This window comes from Psammomys obesus, unplaced genomic scaffold, assembly GCF_907164565.1.
Source record: "Psammomys obesus unplaced genomic scaffold, mPsaObe1.curated_primary_1811, whole genome shotgun sequence".
NCBI lineage: Eukaryota > Metazoa > Chordata > Mammalia > Rodentia > Muridae > Psammomys > Psammomys obesus.
The window spans coordinates 13,915,793-13,928,404 of record NW_026596057.1 but is presented as its reverse complement, the minus strand read 5'-3'; the positions used below and the strand labels follow the sequence as shown (position 1 = coordinate 13,928,404).

Genomic DNA, 12,612 nt, shown 5'->3' with positions numbered 1-12,612 from the left:
CATGTACCACTGTGCACATTAATCTCACACAGCACACAAACACACACCATTTTTAAATGACTCAAAACTGTTACTTTAATGTGCATTTTCAAGAGAGGCTAATAACATCTTGCAGGAAAAAAGCTGTTTCATATAAAAGTCTAAGTATATATGAACAGTGCTTTGTTCAGACTAAAGTAAAAAAAAAAATCAAAAGAGATTTAAAAACTATATTTGCACTCAGGGAGGCAGAGGCAGGTAGATCTCTGTGAGTTCCAGGCTGCCCTGGTCTACAGTGAGTTCCAGGACAGCCAAAACTACACAGACAAACCCTGTCTCAAACAAAACCAAAAACAAACAAACAAACAAACAAAAAACCTATATTTAATATGGTTTTATTTTGCATCATATAAATGAATGCTCAAAATGAGCTTTCAAAAATTAACTAAGGATGGCTACACTGCCAACAGAAAATGAAAATATAATTTATTTAAAGCTACTACTAAATGATATTTTTAAAAAAAAGTTTGGTTAAGCTAGCACAGTGATACATGCCTCTATACTCAGCCATTGGGAGGTTGGAGTAGGACTATGGTGAGTTCAAGGCCAGCCTGAGCTACATAGTGAATTCAAAGCAAGCCTGAGGAAGTTAGCACGACCCTGTCTTAAAACACACACACACACACACACACGAGTGCACATCCAGTCTGGTTAAAATCATATAAACCAATAAATAAGAATACTTTTAAAATGTTGACTTGTTGGGAGTAAATCAGATCCTAAGCTAACAACAAGTCGTCTGTATTTTCAATCATCACCCAGTGTAGCGATTTGAATGAGATGTCCTCCTTAGGTGTTGGGCATGTGAATACTTGGTCCCTGCTGGTGCTGTCTGAGGAGAATTGAGAGGTGTGGCTTTGGTGGAGAGGGACTGTCACTGAGGGCTTTGAGGTTTTAAAGGATCTGCATCTCTTCACCATTTCCAATTTGCTCTCTCCGTTTCCTGTGATGTGAGTGCTCTGCTGCTGCTCTGGCCACATGCTCCCACTACCTCTGCTCTGCCACTAAGGATTATTATCCCTCTGGAACTATAAATCAAATAAAAATCTTTATTCCATAAATTGTATTACTCATGGTGTTTTATCACAACAATAGTAAAGTAACTAATACACCAAAATATTTGCCTTACAAGAAAGATACAAAGACCATGCTTGGGGGTGCATAGCTGTAATCTGGGCACTCTAACAGCTAAGGCAGGGAGATTGCTACAAATTCAGTCCCAGCCTGGTCTATACAGTAAGTAGCTCCAGGACAGCCAGAGCTACATAATGTCTCTATCTCAAAAGAAAAAAAAAATGACATAAGGAGGCATGGTCATGTGGGCCTATAATCCCAGCACTCGGAAGGCTCAGGAAGACTGCAGCAAGTTGAGGTCCGCCTGGGCTACATAGGAAGCCAAGGTACAATGTGAGCCCCTATCCAAAGTAATAATAATAAAGTACAAAGGCTCACACAACACCTACAGCTAAAAAGAATTAAGCTCACTATTTAACTTACAGCCTGTGTTGGAGAGAATGGAACAAGTGGGGCAGGTGAGAGCACACGGTGGGTGAGGGCTGAGGAAGACTTCCAGGACCAACATGGTGAAGAGAGAACTGACTCCTGTAAGCTGGCCTCTGACCTCCATAGGCCCTCTCTAGCATGCACAGACTCTCGCGTGTATGCATGCATGCGCGCGAGCACGCACGCACAGACACCAATAAAAATTTAATTTTAATTTTGTTCTTTTCTTGCTATATAGCCCTAGCTGGTTTGGAACTGTCTATGTAGAGCAGGCTGGCCTGGAACTCAGAGATCCGCCTGCCTCTGCCTCCTGTGTGCTAGGACTAAAGGTGTGCGCCACCACATATGCCATTATAAAATAATAATAATAGTAAAGAAGAAACTTTTGGAGAAAAGAAAAGGTACTGTAGAAACATTTCACCTATTTCTAGGTCTACTTACGCAGGTTCTCTCAGGAAACCTCACTATTGGCCGCATTTTCCTCACACTTTGGTCCCAATGTCCCCTCTCCAACATTTGTCCTGTATGCAGTTATACTTAAGGACATCTTAGGAAATGAAAAGTCTCTCGACAGCACCTCACTGCTGCTTTCTCCTTTACAAACCTCTCAGAAGCATTGACTATCCTCCATCTCCACTTAGAGATACTCTCCCTCACCTTTCAAGCAGCTGCGATGTAGTGCTGATCCTCCTTTCTCCACCACAGTTCTCTCTCACTAAAGTTACCAAAGACCTCGTCTCCAAATCAAAAAGCCATTTGCACTCCTCAATCTACTTGACCTCTTGACAGCACTCACCACAGCTGACTACTCTCTCAAAATGAATCAAATGAACAACTTTCCTCTCAGATGTAGTCAACTGAAGAACTTATACCTGCTTTATGTAATAAAATAGAGCATCCTATCATTCAAACCATCAAATTAGTGAACACGAAATTGTCCTGACAGATGCAGTAAAAGGGAAGTAAGACCATTATCTCCAAATGGATGAGGACACATAAATGAGGCTAGCTGAATCCAAGATATTGTGGTGAACTCCTCATAGCCTTGCACTTGTCTTACAGTTGTTTGGGATGCAAAAGCTCACAGGTAAAACAAGTGCCCTTACCCACTGAGCATCTGACTGGCCTCTACCTAATTTTTATATGTCAAATTATATTACACAGTATTTCTTGTACACAATATTCTATCATGAGCACTACTCCATGTCAGTACCTAACAAGGATAGGAAGCAGTTACATAACGCACCCTGTGCTTCCTTAGAATACTGACATTAACTCATTTAGTTTTCACACTAGGCCTGTGAGGCAAGGACTATCATTATGTCCACCTTACAGATGAATTTTCGTCACTAATAATCACAGCTGGTATAAATAGTGCAGTTAGGGTGTGAACCTATAAGGACCGCTGCCTGGTCCATGTGCTGAAGGACATGCTCAGCTGCTTCTCCCCAAGTAAATATAGATCCCTAAAACCTGCTAACAACTGTGAAGTATCTCACAGCATAAATATACTATGGTTTTAGCTGTTCCCTTACCAAAGGACATTTTGAACATTTTTGATACTTCTGTTTCCTTTTATTTGTAATCATGATAAATGAATATTCTTAATAGATTTATAATTGGGCTCTTGTGTTAAAATTTGTTACATAAACCCCACAAACATTAAATGATTTCATCAAATAGTACATGTACTTTAAATTTTGAGAGGTAATTCCAGATTACTTCCCAGAAAGTTGTTCTACTTTAATTTATAGTCTAATTGATACTTATTTTTAAGTTAACATGAAAAGTGAGACCCACTTTGAATTTTTAATTAATAGTGACCCCCCCCAAAAAAAAAACAAATCAAAACACTGCTAGTTTAATCATGATTACCTACTGATTTGACAATTATCTGACACATAAAATAAATGTAAACCTAGAGCTACTTAGTAGATGCTTTTACTATATGGCTTTCTAGCATATAAAACATGGACACTGGACTAACTGGCCTCCAACATTCAAAATATCCAGTGCCGTGATTGAGAAGGACCTAAAATTATTACAAGTCTATAATTATAATACTAGTACAACAGGTTAGGGTCTTAGAGCTTCTGTTTTCTTCAAATTACAACAACTACTAACAGAGCACCTGGGCAAATCATTAAAATAGTCAAAGTTTTCAAGACCCACCTGTGGCTTATTCTCAGGGACTTTTAAATCCCAGGCTGTCAATCCCCTGATAACCAACAAATTTGAACAGACATTTGGAGCATACTCCTAAGAAAAGGTAAAATGTGCCTATGAACTAAGAATTAGGTTTTCTGCTGTTGTTAACTCAACTATTGTTTATTGGCTATTTAAGTTTATGCTAGGAACTAAATAAACTTGTTTATTAACTAAATAAATTTGTTACAGTGCACAGTAACAAATAGAGGACTTCAGCTATCATAGAACTTACAGGCCAAATGAGAAACAAATAATAACCCAAAATACTCAAAGGTAAATGTGAAGTTCCACTGAGAATAACAATGAACGATAACAAAAAAATAAACAACAACAAAAAAAAGGCAGTGCAGAAAGACACTACGCAATCCTCTCATTCTTTTAACTATGTGCAACACAAAAATTGTGTGGTGTGAGGGGAGGAGTCAATAAGGAAAACTATTTTGAGATTTGACCCACACAGCAAAAATAACAATCACAACTACTTAACTATACAGTTAACTTTTAAGTCAACTGTCTCCATAGTTATGTTACCACTGATCATGTGGCTTAAATATGTTTCACATAACCAAGAGCATAAAATGAGTAGAAGAATAAAAGATGACAACTGAACATTCAAACAAAATTAATTGTAGCAAATTTATTACAGGCTTTTTGTTTTTCTTTTACACTATTGGGCACTGAACTTCCCGCTTCATGAGTGGTGGGCAAATATGCCTCGAAGCCACACCCCCAGCTCTTAACTCCAGTTTCTTTTTTAACTACCATTTCTTAAGAACCTATTCAGATAAGAAGAGGCGTGATCCATTATAATAATTCATGCCATATTAATAACAAAATTTTATAAAAATACTATGCCTTTAAAGGGATAGGAATCACCATAAGGAACAAGTGTCATGTACAAAGGAAGGATAAATTTTTTTCTAATATTCTGAAATAACAAATAGCAAAAGTATATAAGGTTAATATTTAATTTAAAATATAGCTAATTCTAGAACATCTACAGAATAAAAACAGCAGTCACATAAAGTAATGGCTTTTTGTGTCCATTTCTACAACTGCAAATAAAGATATTTGTCTACTTTGCTCACAAGATTGCATGAAGATTATTTCATGTGTTTTGGGAGTACATGGCCCCCTCCAAAAAAGTCAGTTATTTCAGGCAACTTCTCTTTTGCTCTCACTATAAGTTACAGCAGTTTGACAAACCAAAGTGGTTATATAAGGTCGACACTTCCTTTCTTGTGCCCATGATATAGTGTGTTTAAAATGGATTTCTAAAAAATGACAATCAGAAGGAAAAAATTTAAAAGCTTTAATTCATAAACGTATTAACACCATAAAAGGTTGATTCTATAGCATTGATGACCTTAAACAATACTACACACTTACATGTAAGGAAAAGAATCTTCCATATATGCACAAAATTATTTACAAACATTACTATCACTACAAACACAAGGTTCTATGAGAAAACAAGATACACATTTATCACACACACAATGCATTCTAGAGTGACATTCATATTCTGATTAAAGAGGTGTCCTAAGTTGAGTGCAGTGGCAGTTCAGATTTGTTGCATTTAATAGTCTGTCAATTTAGCATACCCAAACGCTGACACTTTCATGGGCTTCAAGTAACTAAGAGTCTCAGACTCTTCCAAAGTCACAATCCCATGTTATTAACAGCACACTGCCTTTTAAAAATGCAATATTTTAAAGTAAGACACTTTTTAAATGGAGAGCAGTTTGCACTATTTTATCATTGCTTCTTCAAAAATTCCCAGGTGTTAATAGGTCGGCCTAGGATACTTTCCTTTAAAAGCCTTAAAACACAAGCTAAGAGGGCAAGTTAACATGGCAACACTAACGACTTCTCCAGATTCAAAACAAGAATCACCAGCAAAACAATTAAGCAGAGTACATGGATACCGACCACCATTCCTAACGACCTAGCCCCCGCCCGCCGGCATTTGTTACAATTATCAAGAACCCATTAAAATATATACCTGTTTGCAACTTCCTATCTTGAAAACTAAGACCCAGGCACATTCCTGCCTGCATCTGTGACATTAGCTAAATATGATTTAGCATATTGGTCTGCATTTAAAGGAGGGGGAGGGGAGCGGCAGTGACAACGTCCAGCGCGTAAGGCTTGTTAAATGCCACCCCCTCCCCGCCCCATCACTTGTGAATAAGCCGGCAGACTCCACTCAACTGCTGGACTGGAGGTGATCAAAGTTTTCCCAATACTGCACTTTGCGAATATTACAGCCAGGAAAGGGAACAGAAACTGGTCATCCCTGACACTGGAGCCAGTGGCCCGGAATTTCCCAAAATATGCTTGATCTCCAAACCAAGAAGGGACACTTCGGAGACCAAAGGTGAGAGATGGCTTAACTCTATGCAGCCAAGAAGAGGGTCGAGGGTGGTGAGGGCGACACTGGCAGGTAAGCAAGGAAATCTGGTTTCGGTGGGCAGCAGCGGGTCCAGGAACCCAGGTCTCAGGATGACCCTCCTGGAAGAGTCTCGGGACCCTCGGAGGGTCTCCGGGGGGGGGGATGCCAGGCAGTGCCAGGGGGCCCCGCCCCGCCTCTCCGGCCACCTCAGGGACCCGGGACCGCGGACAGAGGCAGCCGAGGCGGGGCAAGCGTCCGCAGGCTCCGCCAGGTCTTCCCGCAGCTCACCTGAGAGTGTCGCCTCCGCCCTCGGCTCCCACGGTGCATCCCGCGGGGCCTGGCGGAGGGTGCAGTGACGCCGCCCCGACCGGCCCCAGGGCTGCCCGGCCTGGCCTCCCCGATGCGGGGACGCACCGGGTGCCCGCCTCGCCCCGGCTGCCGGGATCCGCCGGGCGGCAGGGAGGGAAGGAGAGGCGCAGGGGCGGCCTCCTCTCCCCCGCCGCGAGCTCCCCTCCCGAGCTGCGGCTCTCCGCAGTCCTTTCAGGCGCAGGTCCGGCCCCGCTCCCCAGCCCGGGAGTCACTTCGGCAGCGGCGGCCCAGTCGCCATTACAGCTCAACAACTGACACGGAGGAGGAGCGGCGCCGGCAGCAGTGGCGGCGGCGGCGGCGCGAGGCAGGGCGGGAGCAGTCGGGGAGGGAGAGGGCGGGGGACGGACCCGCCAAACCTCGCGAGAGCTTGCCGGAGACGGTTCCGCAGGAATGCAGCCTTGGGATAGGGCCATGTTGAGTGTGGCCGAAAGGTGAGCGCGAGCCCGGCGGAGGCCGAGGCCGGAGAGGAAGCCATCTTTGGTGTGGCGCGGTGGGAGCTCGGCGGGACTCGGGAGGAGCCAGAGTCAATCCGCAGAGGAGACCACCCCCTTCCCTTTGACGCTAATTGGGCCTTCTGCCTGAGCGTTTCACCCCGGGCGAAAACACGCTGAGGACTTGACAAGGATGAGCCGGGAAACCGGGAACCAGCAGCTTTCTGAGAGCTGATGATGCTTCAGCAATTGCCCAAATAAATCGTCCCTCTAGGCAGTTAGAGAGTTTAACTGCAGCTTGCGTCTGCTGCAGCTGCTCGCTGCTGTCACTGTGGCCGGCTCATTGGCCGGGGTTTACAGTTCTGTTTAGCATGCACGCTGATGGCACAAGATCCCAACCAAAGCGGGTAAAACAACATTTCCTTTCGACTCGGTATTGTGGTTTGAGAAACCCCCTGGGGTTAACATATTTTCTTTCAGCTTTGTCTTTTCCCAGTCGCCGCATGGTGAATGCTATCATCTGTCAAGACTTTAAAGGAGATCTCTTCGGCGAATAATGGCACCTTCCGTTAGGTGCTCACTGCTCATAAGCTGTCATTACTTTTCTTCACCTTCTAGCCTCCGATCGTTGCTTTGCCTAGAAATTCTTTCTCATCTAAAGTACTCTGAGTGTCTTAAAATCTCCTTTCTCTGTAGTATCCAGTAGGGCCTACCACAGTAACTAGAACATTGTAGGTGTTCAGTAAGTGTTACACAGAGCATATCAATAGAAGCAGAGGGCAAGGGCTGCTCCTCTCCGTAGGGCAGCCGTCCTTCAATAGGAACTACGGGAACGTACTAAAGTCCTGCACACACGTGTATGTATACCCTATCCCTAAGAAGAGGCACTGCCACAAAGAATTAGAATTGTGGGTTTCCCGAGGACTCAAACTGTAGCGACAAAAAGATTTGAAAAGTGAAACTGAAGCAGTGAAATGGATTAACAGGTAAAGGGACTCGCCACCATGCTTGGCAACCTGAGTTTGATCCTGGAACGCCGAATAGTGGACCAAGAGAGCAGATTCCTGCAAGTTGTCCTCTGACCTCCACAGGCACATGAGAATACATGCATGCTAACATACATACATACATACATACATACATACATACATGTAATAAAAAAGTAAAATTTATCTTTTTCCCCAGCCAAGTTATTTTAAAGAATGTATACAATCACCTTATTAAGTAATTATACTCACTTCTTAAAAGGAAGAAATGGGTTCTGAAGCATTAATTTGCACAATATTGTAGCGTCAATTAGTGGGAGATAAAGGGTTTAGAATCTCCTTTACTCCAAAGCTTACTGATGTTTTCCCATCTCCCACATTACCTCCTGAGCAACAGGGGAAATAAGGTTTTTGTTCTAAAAGGTTTAGTGTCAGCAGCAGTGGCCTTCTGTTATCAACCTGTACTCTCTTTTCATCAGTTTTCCAGACTTGGTGCTAAACTGTTCTCTCTCTCTCTCTCTCTCCCTCTCCTCCTCCCTCTCTCCCTCTCTCCCTCTCCTCCCTCTCCTCCCTCTCCCTCCTCTCCCTCTCCCTCCTCTTCCTCTCCTCTCCCTCCTCTCCCTCTCTCTCCTCTCCCTCTCTTCCCTCTCCCTCTCCCCCTCCCTCTCCCTCTGCCTCCTCTCCCTCTCTCCCCTCTCCCTCTCCTTCTCCTTCTCCCTCTCCCTCTCCCTCTCCCTCTCCTCTCTCCTCTCTCCTGCTGGGTATGCCAGGTTGTCCTGGAACCCAAAGTCCTCCTGCCTCAGGCTCCTGAGTGCTAGAGATCTGCACCACCATGCCTAGATAATCTCTCTTCCTTTTAACATCCTATGACTTTTTTTTCCTCCCTTGAGAGCTATTGGCTTTCAACTATATCAAAGTCTATACATCCCCTCACAGATTCATGAAAGTAGTTTCATTCCTGCTACACAAATGATTAAGGTAGTACTTAATCCAGAGGCTGCCTCGAGCTTTGTCCCTGCCCTGCCTTTACCTGCCAAGATAAGATTAGTGAAAACTTCTCACTTCCCGCTGCCAAAGCTTTTCTGTTTTCCATCTCCCTGAAGATGGTACAATAAAGTAGAAAGTGCACCAACACTGGTCCTCTGACCCCTCCAGGGCCTCCACTTAATGACAATAAATCAAAGCTAATGTATGTATTTGAGGGGATTGTTCTAAAAGGCCAGGCAGAGCGGCACCTGCCAGTAAACCCACACTGGGAGGCTGAAGCGGGCGAATTGCCATGAGTTCGGGTATTTACACACTGCAGTTGTTCTTCTCTCCACGAACTCCATGATGAGCATTCTACAGACGACAAAGTGTCTTCTGCTAGTTCCGTGTGTTGTTCATGTTCCATCACAGCATCGTTTCACCCTCATGGTAGACTAAGATCGTAAGATCATGAATTGGGGAGTCACAAAGCCTGCATCTGGAGCCTGGTGGAGCTCTTTATTCACTGTGTAACTTTAGTCTAGGTATTTGTCCTAGTCAGGGTTACTGTTGCTGTGAGGAAACACCATGACCAAAGCAACTTGGGGAGGAAAAGGTTTATTCGACTTACACTTCCACATCACTGTTCATCCATTGAAGGAAGTCAGGGCAGGAGCTGAAACAGCAGGAATCTGAAGGCAGGAGCTGATGCAGAGGCCATGGAAGGGTGCTGCTCATTGGCTTGCTCACCATGGCTCACTCAGCTTGCTTTCTTTTAGAACAGTGGTTCTCAATCTGTGGGTTGTGACCCCTTTAGCGGTTGCAAATCAGATATCCCGCACATCAGATATTTACATTACAATTCATAACAGTAGCAAAAACACGGTTAGGAAGTAGAAATAATTTTATGGTTGGAGGTCACCACAACATGAGGAACTGTATTAAAGGGTCACAGCATTAGGAAGGTTGAGAACCACTGTTATATAAGGACATGCTAGAAGGAGGGTTTTGTTCTTTGCTTGCTCTTGCCTTGCTAGCAAGTCCATTCCTTCAGTGGCAGTAATGTGAGTCTTCTTTGGAATTCTAGGGTCTATGGAATACCAGCTGAGATATTCAGCCTTGTGTACTTCGCAACTTCTAGATTTTTGGGCTTTCAATTTATAGCCTGCCATTGTTGGATTAATAAGTATGTGTATATATATACTTATATACATCTTTATATAGAGATTTTATATTTATAGAATGAATCTCTTTATATATCTTTATATATAGATTTTGAATTTTTATATATTCATATGTGAATTTATATATGTGTGTATATATATATAAAGAGATTCATTTAATAAATTCTGCTACTCTAGAGAACCACGAATAACACAAGCTGGATTTTATGGAGTCATTTTCTCAATTAAGTTTCCCTCCTTTCAGATGACTCTAGCTTATGTCCAGTTGACATAAAACTAACCAGGACAGTATTTCTTAATGTTTTATTTAAAATACTTGAATAGGAACTCAGTATGTTTAATTAGTTGATCTTTCTTGAACTAAAACGTAGATGAATTTGATATTTTCTTTCTTTCGTGGAAACAGTATATCTTATATTAATTCAGCTACCATTGTTGCTATTCTCTCTTGTCCTTTTTACTCCCTCTGAACAGTTTATCTTCTCAACATTCTCTGAGCTTTTCTACCAGACTTGGTATTCTGATGGACAGATGTTGTGTAGACATTTCCTTTTAGAAGGAGGGAAGAAACTCAAACAGGTCACAAAATTTACAAGACTTGGGAAACTCAGAAAATTATAAGATTTACAATGCCTAACTTGACAGAACAGAAGATGGGACCAGGGAAGGAGCAGAGCATTTCTCTTCTTGGATAGCTAACCTTGATTGTGGTCTTTGGGTTTCTATTGCTGTGATGGAAAACCATAGCCAAAAGCAAGTTGGGAAGGAAAGGGTTTATTTGGCTTACACTTCCATATCATAGACCATCACTGGAGGAAGTCAGGACAGGAACTGAAACAGGGCAGGACCCTGAAGGCAGGAACTGATTCAGAGGCCATGGAGGGATGCTGCTTACTGGCATGCTCAGCATGATTTGTTATAGAACCACAAACCAAAAGCCCAGGGGTTGTCCCACACACCATGGGCTGGGCTCTCCCCCATCAATCACTAATTAAGAAAAGCCTTATAGATGGACCTTAAAAGGCATTTTTCTCAACTTGTGCCTCTAATTCCAGCACTTTGGAGGCAGCGGTAGGTCAATCTGCCTTAGTTTTAGTCCAGCCTGGTCTACAAAGCAAGTTCCAGGACAGCCAGGAATACACAGAGAAACCCTATATTTTGCTTGTATGTGTTTAAAATATCTCTAAAGGGTACAGAAGGGTGCTAACCCTGGCTGCTTGGAAGAAAACCAATGACCAGGGATAAGAGGGAGACTTATAAGCCATTCTCCTTTTAATTTTATTGTTTACTGGTGGGTAGGACTAGGAGCAGACAAGGGAGGGGGCTACAGTGGGTATACAAAGTGAATAAATTGTAATAAGTAAATTAATTAATTAAAAATTCTTGCTTAGTTTTATTCATTTTATTTTATGTGTGGGTATTTTGCCTGCATGTATGTCTGTGTGCCATGTGTATGCTTGGTGACTGTGGATATCAAAAGAAGGCACCAGATCCACTAGGACTGGAATCAGGGACAGTTGTGAACCACAATCTGGGTGCTGGAAACTGAACCCAGGTCCTCTGCAAGAACAAGTACTCTTAACCACTGACCCACCTCTCTCCTTTATACTTTTGAATTTGAACTGTGTGAGTGTATTACATATTGAAGAAGTCAAAAAATTAACGAGAAATTTAAAATGAATATTTTCTTTAAAAAGAAAATGAAGGGTTGGAGAAATAGCTCAACTGGTAGAGTGTTTGTCTTTTATGTAACACCAAAAAAAAAAAAAATTAAATTCAAGAGGTCCTCCTAAGAAAGTGGATGGCCTTCCAGACTGCACAGAGCCCCAAGGAAAGAGAAGTAGCAGGAAGTGAGGGGACAGCGGGAATGGCCAGTTTTAGGCCAGTCAACTTACACATTCAGAAAGTCATAGCTGTAAAAGCGTGGTACAAAAGCGATCTAACAACCCAGACTGGAGAGATGACTCAGTGGTTAAGACCACTGCTGCTCTTGCAGAAGACCTGGGTTTGGTTCCAAGTACTCATATGGTTGCTCACAATCACCCATAAGTCCAGTTTCAAGGAAATCCAATGCCTTCTTCTGGACTCCAAAGGCTCCTGCATGCGTGTGGTGCAAAACCTCAAGCACATATACACATAAAAATAATAAAAAAGCCAGACAGTTGTGGTGCACACCTTTAATCCCAGCACTCAGGAGGCAGAGGTGGGCTGATGTCGGAGTTCGAGGCCAACCTGAACTCTAGAAAATGAGTTCCAAGGTCAGCCAGGGCTACACAGAGAAACTCTCTCTCAAAAAACCAATAATAACAATGATAAATAAATAAGGGCTGGAGACATGGCTCAACAGTTAGGAGCACTGGATGTTTCTCTAAAAGACCTGGGTTCAATTCCTAGCATCCACCTGGCAGCTTACAACTATCTATAACTCTAGTTCCAAGGGATTCATGGCACCAGACAGGCACATAGTGCACATATATATATGGATGTACACAAAATGCCCACACAAATAAAATAAACAGTCTTTAAAATAA

The 12,612-nt window shown here is 42.7% G+C and overlaps 1 protein-coding gene across 2 annotated transcripts in view; it reads right to left on the bottom strand.

Annotated features, from left to right (window-relative positions):
- Nucleotides 1-6,739, bottom strand: part of Cep350 (centrosomal protein 350) — a 140,043-nt gene extending 133,304 nt beyond the window's left edge. For both annotated transcript variants that reach the window (XM_055624428.1, XM_055624429.1), the window contains exon 1: nucleotides 6,434-6,739. The gene's annotated coding sequence lies outside the window, so the exon portion shown is untranslated. The remainder of the gene's footprint in view (nucleotides 1-6,433) is intronic.
- Nucleotides 6,740-12,612: the final 5,873 nt, after the last annotated feature.